Source organism: Ochotona curzoniae, unplaced genomic scaffold (genome assembly GCF_017591425.1).
Source record: "Ochotona curzoniae isolate NIBS_2020 unplaced genomic scaffold, NIBS_Ocur_1.0 contig_430, whole genome shotgun sequence".
Classification (NCBI taxonomy): Eukaryota; Metazoa; Chordata; class Mammalia; order Lagomorpha; family Ochotonidae; genus Ochotona; species Ochotona curzoniae.
In genome coordinates, this window is record NW_024466219.1 from 17,018,359 (window position 1) to 17,034,674 (window position 16,316).

The window sequence follows — 16,316 nt, forward strand, 5'->3', positions numbered from 1 at the left end:
GCGCTTTCTGAGTCAGCAGAGGGTTGGAGAACAGAATAGGAGCTGAGATGCTGAGATAAGCCTGGGATTCCCCCAGCCCACTTCCCCAGAGGGCCCTTCCCCAATGGCCCGTGGAGCACCCCTGCTCCGAGCCTCTCCCGTGGGCCCTGCAGACCAGGCAAAAGCAAGCCCGGTGAGGGCACTGCCACAGAGGTACCCAGTGTTTGTGTCCCAACCTACAGAGAATCTCCGTCCCCAGCCAGGTGGCGCTGAAAGGCCCCTTCAGCATGGTAAGCCAGCACCTGCAGCAGCAGCCTGCATTTCCTACTGGGTCTACTGCCAGCTGCTTCGCTTTGGATCCAACTCCATGCTAAAGCAACTGGGCAGGCAGCAGAAGATGGCCTAGGGAGTGAGACCCCTACCATGCATGTAGGGGACCAGAATGGAGTTCTTGCCTCCTAGCTTTGGGCTGGTCCATATCTGGGTATTGCAGCCACCTGGGGTGAGAAATAGCAGTCAGAAGATCTCTTTGTTTTTCCTCTCTTTGTGTTACTAAGTAAATAAGGGTCGGCATGATAAAATAGCAAGCTAATCCACCGCCTGTAGTGCTGGCAACCCAATATGGGTGCTGGTTCATGTTCTGGTTGCTCTGTTTCTATTTCTTCTTCTTTTTAAAATTATTTATTTTTATTTGAAAGGCTGTCTATAGACAGAAAGATCTTCCATTTGGCTGCAACAGCCAGAGATAAGCCGATCTAAAGCAAGGGGCCAGAAGCCTCTTCTGGGTCTTCCACACCTATGCAGAGTTCCAAGGTTCTGGGCTGTCGTCTACTGTTTTTCCAGGCCACAAGCAGGGAGCTGGATGGAAAGCGGAGCAGCCTGAACATGAACTAGTACCCATATGGGAACCCAGCATGTACAAGGCAAGGATTTAGCACTGAGCCACCATGTGGGCTCTGCTCTATTTCTGATCCAGCTGCCTGCTAATACCCTGGGAAAGCAGTGGAGAATAGTTCAAGCTCTTGGGCCCCCCTTTCCCTACCCATGTGGGAGACCAGGAAGAAGCTCCTGACTCCTGGCTTTGGATCAGCTCAGCTCTGGCTGCTGCGGCCATCTGGGGAGCGAATCAGCAGATGAAAGATCTCTATCGCTTTGTCTCTCAAATAAAAAAAAAATGTTTAGAAAAATGACAGGCGTTTTCATTGTTGTTTATAAAGACAGGTACCTCCAATACCCTCTGGCCTCAACTTTTACTAACACAAAACGACTAAGACTTGCGTCCAAGCCCAACACATGGAAACCTGAGTGGGTTCCTTCATCTCCCAACCTACATACTCTCATCTATAACATCAGGCAGATCATCTAACTATTCACAGTGCTGCTGTGAGACAGGGTCCTGACAGGGACAGCACCAGTGGCAGGAGCCAGCACTATTCAGCAAACTGTCATGATCCCAATACAGTGGTCACCTGCTTGCAGGGAAATACTACAGAACGCACAGGAGGAACACCCTGTCCCACAGCGTCCTAGTTCCCTTCTCTCCCATCCTTCAAAGCCACGTGCTGCCCAGCAAATGACGCTGGCATCTGTAAGATAGCAATGGAGTTGAGAACATCTCCTAGGGCCTTTTGGCATAGCCATCGTACTGCACAGCACAGCATGAGACATGCTTTTGTGTGTAGCATGCACTGGTACAAACAAGCCTACCACCCTGCCAGTCATGCAACCACACAATTGTGGACAGAATGGCAATGCTATAGTTCTCAGATGTTTCCCTACCTTTCTTGTATGGTTGCTTAGGAAGTATTATTTTCCCTTGTCAACTCTATTATCAAACAGTTTGCCCTGTTGGGCAGGCAGCAGACTGCTGTCTCAGGGGCTTATGTCCAGGCACCAAGCTACAACATCCCTGTGTGTCTAAGTGTGTACTATAATGTCTGCGCAGTGATAAAAACACCCAAAAATCCTCTTCTCAGAATGCAGCCACACTGCCATGTGGTGCACACCCAGAAGTCAGTTCAATAGATCCACATCAGCTCCCTGTTGCTGCTTCCTGGAGAACCAGAGGGGCTCACTTCCCCGACTGCTCTTTAAAGACATAATGCTGTGCCCTGAAAAGCACCCCCCAACCAGAATCCTCTCCGGGGTAAACGTCGAATCCTCTCCGGGGTAAACGTCCTCCTGTTTCTAACTACTCCACACGCCAGCAGCTCTCCTCTGTATTTCTTCTCGGTGGCATTTTTTTGGGATCAAGAACTGGAACAATCCTCCCAAAGTAGCCAGGGCAGGCCAAAGTTCAGCCAGCTCTGATCTTCAGCACAACTCTCTCCCTCCCTCAGGAGTGCCCAGTCCTGCTCTCCTGTTTAACTCACTAGTGTGTGTGCATGTGCCGTGGTCCCTGCCTCTCCTGTCACACCCAGCCTGTCTAATACCTTGTTGTGGGTCTCCCCCTCCTGACCTCAGGCACCCCAGCCCTTGCTGGATCACTCCTACCTGTGGTGCAGGCAGCCACCGCACACACATTATCTGCATTATCGCTCTCGATTTCCCCTCCCTGGGAACCAGTCCCAGCAATTGCCTGCTCTTCTCCTGAATGCTACTGTGTCAATCCTTTCCATCCAGTCAAGCCCCAGCAAAGGAAGCTGCTCAGCCACTGTGGCTGCTGGACCAGACCCTGACGCCCACGGGCCCCAAGGGCGAAGCACCGTGTCTCCCTCTACTTCTGGGAGAGACAGATGGCAGGCCCACAGACCCCCGTCCTTCCTTCTCTGAGTGTCAGCAACACTCGCAGCCCCGTTCCAGCATCCAGCCTGAAGATAAGCCATCAGGTCTCACATCCCTTGTGGTCATCTGGGACCTCCAATCAGAGTACAAAGTTTTCACAGACCACAGGCAAGGGCCCAGGCAAGCTTTGTAATTCTTTTTCACTCCTCCCAAAGTGAAGCTCCTAGCTGCACTCAGTCAATGCCTCTTGATTGTTCAGGCTAGATTTGGTCTTCCCATCCATATGATGACCTTAAGTCTGAAAAACACACTGGGCATAGGCTCCCTCGAACCAAGTCTCTTCTCTACTCAGACTAGTCCTCTGGGGTTCCTGCTATACTCTTTCTTGCCTTTGATCTGGACTCTTCAAACATGAAGTCTCCAGCTCCAGGAAAGGATCCCCAAGTGACTATCAAAGGGACACACAAGCTTGGTGGTTCCTGGACTCCAGGGACCATCTCTCTGGTCAGTGGAGGCAAAGGCAGCTCACGCCTGCCTAGAAACAGATTCCAAGCCAGAAACTCAGATTCTCTGAGTAGTTTCCTTTTCCCTGTGGCTCTACATGAGGCTGAGAGCAAGGGAGATGGGAGCCAGCTGTCCTCACGTACAGGTAGGAAAGCCACTGTTGCACTCACAGTTCCCAGGGCTAAAAATGCAAACTGCAGCTATGGGAAGAGTGGAAAATCATCCTGTCTCAAGACAGGGCTCTCCAGCAGCCTCAGGAGAGCCCAGAAGGAGGAGCTCCACATGTCACCAGGCCCCAGCTGTGTGGGCTCCAATCCCTCCTGTTCCCACACACATACACACCAAGGCTCATGTCGTCACCTAACTCCAGGCCCTGAAGAGGCACCAACTCCAGACAGAAGCCGGGGATCCCTATGACACATGTGGATCCATGGCTCCCCAAGAGACCACATGAGTCCTTCACAGGCTCCTCCAGGTACCAAAGCCAGTGGATTAATGAGCATTTACCAAGCAACTGCCAACCTTCTGAGAACTTGCAACACTTAGGACAAAACCAGGCAAACGGTGTTTGTTGATGGTGCTGCTGAATCCAGGACAGGAGGGAAAAGAGAATGAAAATTAAATATAAGATATGGTTCATAACTAAAAGCGTTCCTAAAATAGCTTCCAGAGCTAACATGATTTGGGAACAGTTATAAAACAGCCTCACCGCCAGCAAGCCTCTTACAGGCCTGGACTGCCTCTTACAGCCCCCGTCTGTGTCCAGGCAGGTAGGGCACTATGCACTTAATGGGTGCCCTGATGAATGCAAGAACAGACAACTTGCTGGGACTCACTCCCATGTGGGGGGAATAACAAGTGAGGGTACCCCTCACCTTCAGCATTATAAAATACTGGGATACTACACAAGCATGGCCTGGCTGGAGGCCACCCCAGCTACTGTGTCCCCACTGCACAACAGCAGAGTGCCCCAGCTCCCCACTCCCACCCCAGCCCAACACCTGGCTCCCCCTGTCTGCTTTTCCTCTCTCACGCAGAACCAAGTAACAAGTTAAAAAATGGCAGGAACTGTCCCTGAGTAAACTTTGCTCTTCGGCCAAGGCGACAAAGCCAAGCTTCACCGTGGAATGTGTTCCCTCATCCTGTGATCTGTAACCTGCTTGGGCTGAGGCTGGAATCTGACCAGCTGACCTCTAGGACATGGCCATCGTCCTGCGGCCTGGAGGCAGAAGCCACCTTCCTCTCAAGCCTCATTAGAACCCACAGCCATGGCCACCACTGACCCTCCATTCCCCCCCACAGTGGAAGCTGAGGGTCCCTCCCAGGGATCTGGTCTCCCCCAGAGGCTGCTCAGGGATCTCAGCACTTAGTCACACCAAACACGGACACGCCCCTTGTTCCTCTCCCGAGAAAGGCACCACACAAAGCCAACACCCCCATGCCAGCATCCCCCAGGCTTCTGACCTCCCAGATAGCATCATTCCCATGATGAACGTGAACTTCAGTGTCATCCAGGGAGCATGACCACCTGGCAGGCCTGGTGCTGGACCCTTCATCATGGAAGGACAAAGCCAGTCCTGTTCTACCTCCACTTCCCCAGACAGATTTAAGGAGCTAGGAGCCAGACTCCAAGCCCAGTTGCTCAACTTCTGAACTATACACACTAACAAATCTTTTTTCCTCTTGGGAAATTTCCCTGCTCCTGTTCCTCCCTGACAAACTGCACCCTGTCTTCACACCTGACAGCCCTTGGTGAAAAAGCAAAAGCAACCACTTCCTTAAAGATTAAAAAAAAAAAAAGTCCAGTACTCATCACCTTATTTGTGAGCATCTTTAAAATGATTTCATTGTGGACTCATATACTCAGGCAATGTATATTTAACCCCTTCTGCTCTACAAAGTGTTTCCATAATAAACTATCAAATTTCAGCCCCATGGAAGCCTTGTGGAATACACACAGTTATTCCCATCTTACAGGTGAGCAAATGAGAAAAGCCAGGGGCTGAGCCAAGGACCAGTACCACTCTTGTTCAGCTGGTACAAGGTAGAGCAAGAGTGTAAGCTTGGGATTTGTGCACATATATCCTCGCTTCAAGGTCTCCACACCTGAGAGGCCACACAGCATTGGGGTATAGAGGCTGGGCCTGGAATTCAGAGAAACTTGTTGCACTGGCTCCATGACCTATGGCAAGTTCATGAGTAATTATCATCTTCTATCAGTTTCTTCATGCGCAAAACAGGGCTCATGGCAACTGAGACAGGTGGCTACTGTGAGGATCACATGAGATAATATATGCAAAGTACTTAGTGTGAAGCCCAACACTGGGAAAGACTCAACAAACAGTTGGGTAACTGTTACTACATCCCCGACAGGGACTGAAGCATCTCCTTGAGTGTGTGCTTGTGATAGTGGATGCTGTACAGCAAACTCCCTACACAACAGGTGCCCAGCACAGGCCCACTAGGAGCAACTACCTTTACCCCAGTAGCCGCTGTCCCTCCCAAGGATAGTGGCCAAGCAGAGATGAGCAGTAACCCTGCAGTCCTGCAGCCCAGCAACCCAGCAGCCCAGCAGCCCAACAGCCCGACATTGCAGCAGCCCAAGCATGGCCATGGCTGGGCTCGAGGTCCCAGAGGCTAGCATCTGTCTTCTTCTGCTTGGGAGGCTGGGAACAGGCTCTTGAGGCAGCAGTATTAAGCCAGAACACACTGGAGTGCCAGGACAAGTAAAGGGTTCCCAGCTGCGTCACCCTGGTCACAAACAAAATGGCTACCAGCTGTAAGTGAAGGAGGGCCAAGCCACCACCTCTTCCAGGACTGGGGTTTCCGTCTCTGCCTCGACTAGCTCCCTCTGCCTTCTACAGAGCTCTAGGGCTCTGCTCTCAGAGATCGGGACATGCCTGTCCTTGGTGAACAGAGCAAATAAAAGCACATGGCCTAATTCCAGCTGCCTCCCTGTTTCTCACTTTGAAATGAAAATAAAAACACACACATACTGAGGCTGGAGAATGGTGGGGGAGGGGTGGACCAGAGGGCACCAGGCTGTGGTAACCCAGCAACCTACTAAAGGTGTGTCAGAGTGAGCTGGCCACAAATAGCTGAGTGCCAGGGCTGGGAACAGCCAGGGCTGGACCGAGGAAGGTCACAGCGTGCTGGCCTGTTTCCTGGGGTGGAGCAGAGGAGGGAGGGAAGCAGACATGACACTCTGCCCATGCAATGCATGACTCCCAACCCTGTGTCCCCAGTAGCCTCCCAAACGGCTGCCCTGGCAGCTTCAGGTTCCCTCTCCGCCAATCCCATCTAGATGCTCCTCTCAGTATCGTCTCTGAATTCGTCAGCTTCGTGTCTCTCCCTGGCTCTGAAGCCTCCATGCTTGCCTCTGCCCCTCCCTCCCTTGGCCTCCGGTGGATGCTCCGCTAGCAGCTGGTTCTGATCTAACATGCCTTCATCATTTCTACCATGTTACATACCCCTGACCACCACCCTTGCTGTCCTTTCCAGATGCTCCTGAAGAGCCTTTCCCGACCCACCTCAGCCCAAATCTCAAGGTCAGCATTCTTTCACCCCAGACTGTGGGCCAGACAAGACTGTAGAGACTCCAAAGAAGGGACGTGTGTCGTGCCACAGCAGGCCACAAAAGCACTGTTTGCATCTTGTACTGGAGTGTTGCATCTTGTACTGGAGTGTTGCATCTTGTACTGGAGTGTTGGTTCCAGTCCCAGATGCTCTGCTATTCCAGTTTTAAACCAGCTGCCTGCTAATGTGCCTGGGAAAGCAGCAGATGAAGGCCCTACTACTTGGGCCCCTGTCATCCATGTAGGAGACCAGGAGAGGGGTTTCTGGCTCCTGGTTTCAGCCTGGCCTAGCCCCAGCTGTGGCAACCATTTGGGGAATGAACTAATGGAGGAACATCTCACAATCTAGTTGTCATTCTGCCATTCAAATAAATAAGCAAATTATTTTTAAACCAAAACCTAAGACATTTCCTGTCCATGATGAACAAAGCAGTCCACCAATGCCACACAATGCAGCAAGAATGTACAAAGAGACAACAAAAAGTGCTTATTCTTAGCAAGACATGATTTAAAAGGCCTTTACACACTCATTCAATCCATTCAATAATCCTAAAAGGTAAGTACAATTTCCATCAGTCCCATTTTATAGATGAGGAAACTGAGCCATAGCAAAGATCAAATAAAACTTACTCAAAACCACCCTGAGAGGATGGAGATCCATGGATTTTGGGCATCTCTCGCAGAAAGGCTGGTGTGGGATCTGAGGGCCAGCCAGGATGGTCAAGGTGGCCACCAGCACAGTTATGGCCAAATCCAGGATAGTCAAGCCACAGTTGCTTCTCACAGAACCTCCTGAAAGTGCGTACCTCTCAGGCAGAGACACTTGTGGAAGGAGGAACCACCCATCCCACCCCCACTGCCATTCCAGGGAAGAAATAAGCAGAGGGGCCCATATGCACTAGCAACAACCGTGACTGCGATAAGTGATGAGAACTGCAACCAGCAGCAAATCCAGCCTGCACCTGCACTTCCTCCTGGCCCCTTAGAGCAAAGTTAGCCTTAGACCTGCTCTGCCACTCCAGGTCCAGTGTTTGGCACAGGCTGAGAAGAAGCAGTCTCGCGGATGCCTCCAGCAGCTTCTCTTTTAGTCCCTGGGTGGCGGTAAGCCTTGGCTCAGCCAGGAGGTGCCACAGCCATCAGCCAGGCTGCTTCTGCAGCCCCAGGACAAAGTTACTACACTTTAAGACAGAGAAAGTTATTATACTTGATCTTAGCCAAAAGGCCAAGAAGTTATGATGCACATGCGAAAGGTGAGTGCATTTCCCAAACTAGTACCTAGCAGAACTGAAATTCAAATTGAGGGCTTCCCAGGAGCAAAACAGTATATAGTCCAGCCACAGAACCCCACTACACATGGGTAAGATGGTTAGGAAAGACACGGATTAATCTGGAGATTAAAAGCCTTTACTGAGGATCTGGTATGTACCAGGCATTCAGAAACAAAAAGATACACTGTTTGCTTAAAGGCTATGTCTGCATGTTTGTAAGTACAGGTATATACACATATATGTACTATGCATACATAGTACTCACTGTCATGTGTATGCAGAGAGCTGGTAAACACGTATATACCCACTGCTGGGCAGTGGAGGGGAGCCCAGTGACTGAAACAGTTAATGTGATAGGAACCTAGAAGGGAAAGAAATCACTGGAGGCAAAGATCCTCCACTAGGAGGCAGGAGCAGAGGAATGCAAAGTCCTCAACCAGGACAGCAAGAGCAAGGGCAAAAAGAGGGGCAGGAATGGAGTGCACCAGGGCAGAACCAGAAGGGCTCCAGGAGGACTCCAGGACAAGTCCGACTTGCCCCAGGCTCCCCACCACCCCAGTCAGGGCCATCTGTGACACTCACAGCTCTGTTCCTAAGCGTTTCAAATTCCACACCCAGCAGTTATGACTCGGTTTTAAGGAAAGGTTTTTACTGCAATTAAAAAAATAAAATAAAAAGTATTTTTGGAAACCATAATTCAAATTCAATCCTTTTGCTGCAGAGGGGATAGTGGAGTCATCCTACGTCCCCAGGCCAGTGCCAGGCTGCCCACAAGTGGACAAGGATCCCTCTGAATCTCACAGGACGCAAAGGGCTCCAGCATCGCGAAGGTGGTTGTTGGAGGCTGTGTACCATGGTGGGCTGGGCCCTGGTGGTCTGACAGGGACCATGCATCTTAGATCCCACTGAACAACACTGGCCACGGCCAGTCTTCCCACTGGGCCATGCCAGCCTCTGGCACAGTTTTTCTGCCTGAATCAGGAGCTGCCTGTTGGTCTTTTTCCTGCTTGGCTTGTTTTGACACGAGGTACAAGCTAATCTTGCTGGCAAATTTGGGCAACACACAGGGCAGCCATCCCTCCCTGAAGCAGCAGGGGCCACTGGCTCCAACCAGAAGAAACCGGATCTAGGAGTCTGATTGGTCAGCAGCTGACCTCTCTTCTCTGGCCCCTAGAGGCCCCTCCACATCCCTGGTAAGGCTGTGTGGTCTGCGAGGACACAGTCTGGAGTCAGGTTAGATCAGTAGGCAACTCTGCTTATTACAGCTGAGCGAGCTCAGGGGAAGGCCTGTACTTCCTGTGACTCAATTTCCTAATCTGTCAAGCACAATTAACCCAGAGTTACTGTGAGGTTTAAATGAGCTCACACATAAGCAAACAACAACAACAACAACAACACACACAAATTAGAAACAGCATCTAGAATGCTGCAAATGCTGGATAAATTCAATTCTCATCACTATCCCACCATCTGCACACCAGACTCCCCGAAACCTGGACTCCCCAAAAACTGGGTCAGACTACTAGGCATGAGGGAACCTGCTGTGGGGTGTGGTGAGCAGCGGTGCTGGAGACGCTACAGCCATGGGTCCAGAGAGGCCGGCAGCCTCCTGTGTCCGGGTCCTGGCTTCCTGTGCAGCATTTCTGAACTGCTGGCAGGTGGGGGGAGGCTCAACATGCTCTCTGCTGTGGTCCCTGCACTGCTGGGCAACATCTGATAGGTTCCTGGTGCAAAACATCCAGGCTATGTGTGTCTGGGTCCTTCATTCACATCCTGAGGGATGCTCCAGGCATTTTGTCTGAGGGAAACAGCTTCCAGGCAGCCCAGATTGAGCAGAGCTGGCCTGCAGTCAGTATTGAGGGTTTCCTCCCTCAGCTAAGGCCAACCTTATAGATATACATATGCTAGTTACCAAGCCACTGTTTCTGAAGGTATGAGTGAGATTGCTGACACACATCACATGGTGACATATCAGTCAGCAAAGTACAGTAGCATAATGTCATCATCTACTGACATCACAGACACAGGTAGACCAGGGTGTGTGCACAGTGACAAACTCACCTGGCCCTTCCCTGAACCCACCTCTGCATCTCTACTTTTTAAGACTTCCACTGGGTCCTAGGACTGACCATCAGGCACTCAGCAACTACAGAAGAAGCTGCATAACAGGGCGGGAGCACATGAGGCATCCACTTTCTCCATCTTTTTGCTGAAAGTAAGGTCTACAAAGACCTGTATAAGCCTATGGACAGCCAAGGCTCATCTCTTACCTCTTCTCCATCACAACTTTTGTCATGTTTCTACCCCAACCACTAGTGCCAAACACAGCTCTCAGGTGGTGCCCAGAGAATGCTGGTTAAATAGAATGGAGACTCTGGAGTCTCCTGCCTGCAACTCAGAAACAGCCACACTCACACTTGAATCAGGTGTATCTGTCCTATGAAATCACGCTTCTGGGGCACTAGCAAACATACTGAGCCATAGCTGCCCTGGGAACTCTTTAGTGTCTAGTAACAATTAACAGGGATGTTAACTTATGTCAGAGTTAGCAGCCTTTGGGTGTGGTAATGCCAGCTTCCCAAGAAGAGAAAATAACAGAAGTACCAACCTATTTTCCACATTGTCCATGTCTCCTCACTCGGGTACGCTTACTACGCCCTGGACAAGGCCCATTCTTCCAATCAAGCTTTTCCCACTGCTTCCTTTACTTGTCCATATTCTTAGCAGTGCACAGCCCAACTGTATTTCAAGTCCATGCTCAAGTTAAAGAATTCCATGATGCCTCAGAACAATCTGTGCTAATGAGTCTTGACTGCTGCCTGCCCCCTGCTTCTTACCTGCTGTCTAGTGCTTGATAGCACTGGCTGTTTCCATTGATTTAATTTATTCTTCATTTTATTTGAAAGGCAGATTTACAGAGAGAAGGAGAGACAGAAAGATCTTCCATCTGTTGATTCACTTCCCCAAATGGCTTCAATTGCTAGAGCTGAGCTGATCTGAAGCCAGAAGCTCTTCTGGGTCTCCCACATGGGCGTAAGGGCCCATGCACTTGAGCCACCCTTGGCTATCTTTCCAGGCAATAAGCAGGAAGCTAGATTGGAAGTGGAACATCTGGGACACTAACAGGTAGACCTGTGGGAGGCTGGTGCTTGCAGGTACAGCAGCTTGTTGAGGCATGGAACCCTCCACCCCACTATATAGAAGTCTCTTTGGGGGCTGTTGCTGCGGCTTAAGTTGCCACTTGCAACATCAGCATCCCACATCAGAACACAAGTTCAACTCCCAGCTGCTCTGCATTTAATCTAACTTCCCTGCTAATGTGCCTCCAGAGGCAGCAGATGATGCCTGAGTACACAGGTCTCTGCCATCTTGTGGGAAATATAGACGAAGTTCCTGGACCAGCTCCTCCCTCTCTCTTTCTCCATCCTTCAAGTAAATAAATATTCTTAAAAATCTCTGTTAAAAATAAAATTTCTCTCTGTGACCAATGGTGCCAGAGCAGAGTTCATGAGTTGACTCCGTCACTTCTTGCCAACTGACCGATTCCAGTGTTCTGTCCTCAGGCCCCTCCCCTCCTGAGGTGGCCACCCATCATCATCATCCCCTTCTCTTTAATTTCCTGTGTTAAGCACAAGGCACTACACTGAGGCCACTTTTCCTGCCTCTTTCATGACTGCTCCCACTTGCACTAACTCTGGGTCCCACTATTTTTGCTCAACCCATGTCCCTGGAAGCACCTCCACATCTGTCACCAAATCCCTCACCCATGGGGGCGACTTTTGACATTGAGTCCAGGGTCGACTTGAAACGCCTGATAGAAAATCCATTTGGGTATCGCTCATGCTCAACATAAGTAAAATCTATGCAGCAACTACCTACTGATTCCTACTAAAGGCAGGATCCATTCTAGTCACGATGAGCAAATCATACTGAAGTTCTAACCCTGAGGGTCTGGCAATGGAATGAATGGATAAGTATACCGGGTTGTAGCCATCCAATGGAATTCAGCCTTAACTTAAAAAGGAAGAAAATCTGGACACACACCAATTGGGTGTAGGGCCCAAGGACAGCACGCTAAGTGAAATAAGCCAGTCGCAAAAACATAAACACTAAAATACGTTCCTATTGCCCCATGAACTTGTCTACACACGGCAGATTTTAACTCACCACCAAGACAGCTTTAACAGCAGGTGCCGTGTATACAACACTGCTAACCACAAAAAAAGAAAAAATAAATAAAAAGCAATCAAGGGTAGAAAGGAGAGGATGGTGGCCAAGGGCTGGGGGTTGAGGGGAAAAAGAATTGTGGGTTAATGGGTGCAGATGGTCAGCCCTGCACACAGGAAGAGTCCTTGGGGAAGAGGAGGGTGAAGGCTGCAGCCCACAATAAGGGTACTCAATACAACTCAGCTGAACACTTCACAGGGACCAAGTCAGCGACATTCATGTCAGGTGTATGTAACATATTTTTTTTAAATGCCAAGACCTTGTTCTCCAATCAATTTTTTCTATGCTTTAATACAAATAAGCTTGCTGCAGGCAGTCACCTGAGCAGCTGCTTAGCTGTTCCTGAACCCAGCCCAGCTGTTCTGCAGGCTTGTGCCAGAGCCAATCTCCCCTGTCCCTGCTCTACCCAGGTGCTCTCGGTCTGCACTACAGAGCTTCCTACTTCCCAATCCCGCTCTTCCCAACACACCTCACCTTACTTGACACAAGAAGTGGAGAAAAATTATACCATGTCCAGCTTCACTGCTGGCTCTCCCACTCGCTCAACAACCTCTCACTTAAACTTTAATTTCCTCACCCATCAAATGAAGAGTCTGGCAAGACGTTCGCAAAGGCTCAAGGCTCTTTCTGGCTCCACTGGCAGCATTGGGTAAGTCTCCAATTCACCCCACCCCACCCCGCATGAGGTCTGGTGTATTCCTCCCAGGCACTGGGAACAGCCTGAAAAGAAAGGCCTCATTCAGGAGGGGAACCCAGCCCCAGGGAACTGGCTCCCTCCAAGGGCTCCCTGGCTTCTGTTTCCAGCCAGCCTGAACTGTTACTGCTTGCAACCTTGTGACTCTGGATTACCTGACCTTGAATCCTGCCAGCCCTGCACTCCTGCTGAGACCTCTCCTGACCTGGCTGCCTATAACTGGGACACCTCGCCTGCTGACATCAGACTCTGTTCCGCTACCATGAGCAGGGCTGCCTTGGGGCTATACAACTGGATGCTGCTGGCCACACTTTGAATTCTACCTGGGCCATCATCATGGCTGCCACTGAGGTGCCTGCCAGGGTCTCGGTCCCTCCAGTGCCCTCTGAGTTCACCTCAACTGTGAGGCAGGATTCACAATCTGTGGATCCACAATTTGTGGATCCATTCAATCCACAAATGTTCGCCATGATGACTAATCAGCAACACATGCAACTATAGGCAAAAATACATCAGGTTGGTTTACAACTATTTTCCCTACCAAAATCTGCCATTGCCAGACAATCTTCCCTTTTCAATGTAGACTTTATCTAACCTACCATGTCAAGCTCCCTCACTCAGCAGGAACTGACTGGGCCATTTTGGAGAATGCGATATTCTACATATACAGTGACTGAGAACATAGGTTCCACTAGACAGACTCTTGGTTGTGTGGCCCAACACCATTAGGGAACTTCTGCTGGTCTAAGTTTCCTCACTTAAAAATAAGGGGTAGCGCCAGCACTGTAGATAAAGCTCTGCCTGTGGCACCAGCATCCAATATGAGTACTGGTTCAGGTCCCAGCTGCTCTACTTCCAATCCAGCTCCCTGCTAATGTGCCTGGCAAAGCAGAGAAAGATGAGCCAAGTCCTCAAGTCCCTGCACCCACATGGGAGACCTAGACAAAGCTCCTAGCTTCTGATTTTGGACAAGCCCAGCTCCAGCTATTGTGGCTATTTGGGGAGTGAATCAACGGACAGAAGATCTTCCTCTTCCTGTCTTTCCCTCTCCATGACTCTGCCTTTCAAATAAATAACTAAATCTTTAAAAAAGAAGAAAGAAAAAGAAAATGAGGCGAAGAAATAGTACTTAACTAATAAGCTCGCTGGAGGAATAAATGAGTTAGCCCATGTGAAATGCCTAGAAAACTACATGGCACATAATAAACCCTAGGATATTAACAATAGTTTTGATGTGATCCCAAAGGCACCAGCAGCACTTAATATGCCAAGAACTTGATGAGTCCCTGCCCCACCCAAGATCCCAAGAGTGCCTTTGTGGACAAGCACTGAAAGCACGCAGTCTCCACCTCAACACAACTAGCAAAGAACAGGCGGTCCCTCTACAAAGCACTCTCCACAATGCAGTGCACTCACAAGGCTTAACCCAAGGGATATCACCAAAGGTATGGATTCCAAAAGCTACCGAAGGGAGAGATTACAGCAGCACTTCAAAAAGTTCATGGAACATAGACTCAAAGAAGTCTGTTTTGATACAAAAAAATTCTATGACCTATTCATAAAGGGGATAAAGAGCTATATATGGACTTCAACATTTTTGTGCCAAAATAAACCTTTCAAATTTCACTTTCCATGAATTTTTTTGAAGTATTCAGTACATCCAAAAACATACATAGGGAATCCAACAGAAAAATGAAGAAAAGACTTAAATAGGCACTTCTCAAGAAACCCAAATGCCAGTATCATTAAAATGCATACTCATATCAAAGCACAGTATGACCAAGCACCCACCAAAACAAGAAAAAAGAAAGATAAAGTCAGATACTGGCCAAGACATGGAGCAACCAGAACTCTCTTACTTTGCTAGTAGGAATATAACTGGTATAAGTGGTTTGGTGTGGTTTTTCTTAAGATTTATTTCTTTTTATTGCAAAGTCAGATATACAGAGAGGAGAGACAGGAAGATCTTCCACCCACTGATTCACTCCCCAGGCAGCCGCAATGGCTGGCGCTGAGTCAATCCAAAGCCAGGAGCCTGGAACGTCTTCCAGATCTCCCACACAGGTACAGGGTCCCAAAGCTTTGGGTCTTCTTCAACTATTTTCCCAGGCCCCAGGCAGGGAGCTGGATGGGAAGCAGGGCTACCAGGATTAGAACCAACATCCATATGGCATATGTAAGACAAGGAGGACTTTAGCTGCAGAGCTACTGCGCTGGGCCTGTGATCTGGTGTTTTTAAAACCACAATCCAACAATTCCACTCCTGAGTTTATGCCCAACAATTACACATGTAAAGGTACATGTGTGTTTATACACATGTATGTATGTTCACAGATGCATACCTATATCAGCACTGTTTCTAACAGCCAAAGTCTGTACAGAAAACAAATACCCCATGAGTACAACAGATAAGAAACTGTGGTCCAGCAAAAGACGGAATCTGATACAGCTGCGAGAATGGAAACCTACAACAGCACACATGATGAATGTCATTAGCAACATAAGTGACTGAAGGCAGACCACAGAAGAGAACTGCGTGGATCCACTGGTACATTGTGAAGAACAAGCAAAACAAAGCTGGGACATTATCAGCAGAGGGGTCACTCTTGGAAAGGCGGTCAGTAACAAGGAAAACTTGTGAGCATCTTCCGGCAGGACTGGTGATGCTCTACTGTTTGTTGGCCTGGTCTGGATGTTAGTTATGGGCTGTGCACACTTGGTACTGAAAGTTTATGACTTGCTCATTTTGCCATATGCACGTGTCCATAAAAATATTACTTTAAAAAAGGTTAATGAGGGGTCGGCATTACAGCACAGTGAATTAAGCCATGGGTTGGCTGGCATACTGCAGAGGTGCGCCAGTTTGAGCTCCAACTGCTCCACTTAGGATCCAGCCTCTCGCCAATGCAACTGGAAAGGCAGCAGCAGATGTTCCAAATAGTTGGGCTCTGGCCATCCCCACGGGAGTCCTGGATGGAGTTCTGGACTCCTGGCAACAGCCTGAACTAGCCCTGGATAATGCAGCCTGGGAAACTGAACCTGCAGATGTAAAACTCTTTCACTCTGACTTCACTCTGCCTGCTAAATAAGAATGAAAAACAGAAGAAGCTTTTATCCAAACAGTTGTTGCCCTCGCACCAACAGATCTCCGGGCATGTTCATCCTGCTTACAGAATCTTCTTCTCTCTCTTTTTTGTTTCATTAAGACATTTTTATTGGGAAAGCAGATTTAGAGAGAAGGAGAGACAGAGAGGAAGATCTCCCACCCGCTGTTCGCTCCCCAAGTGGCTGTGATGGCTGAAGCTAAGCCAATCCAAAGCCAGGAGCCAGGAGCTTCTTCCAGGT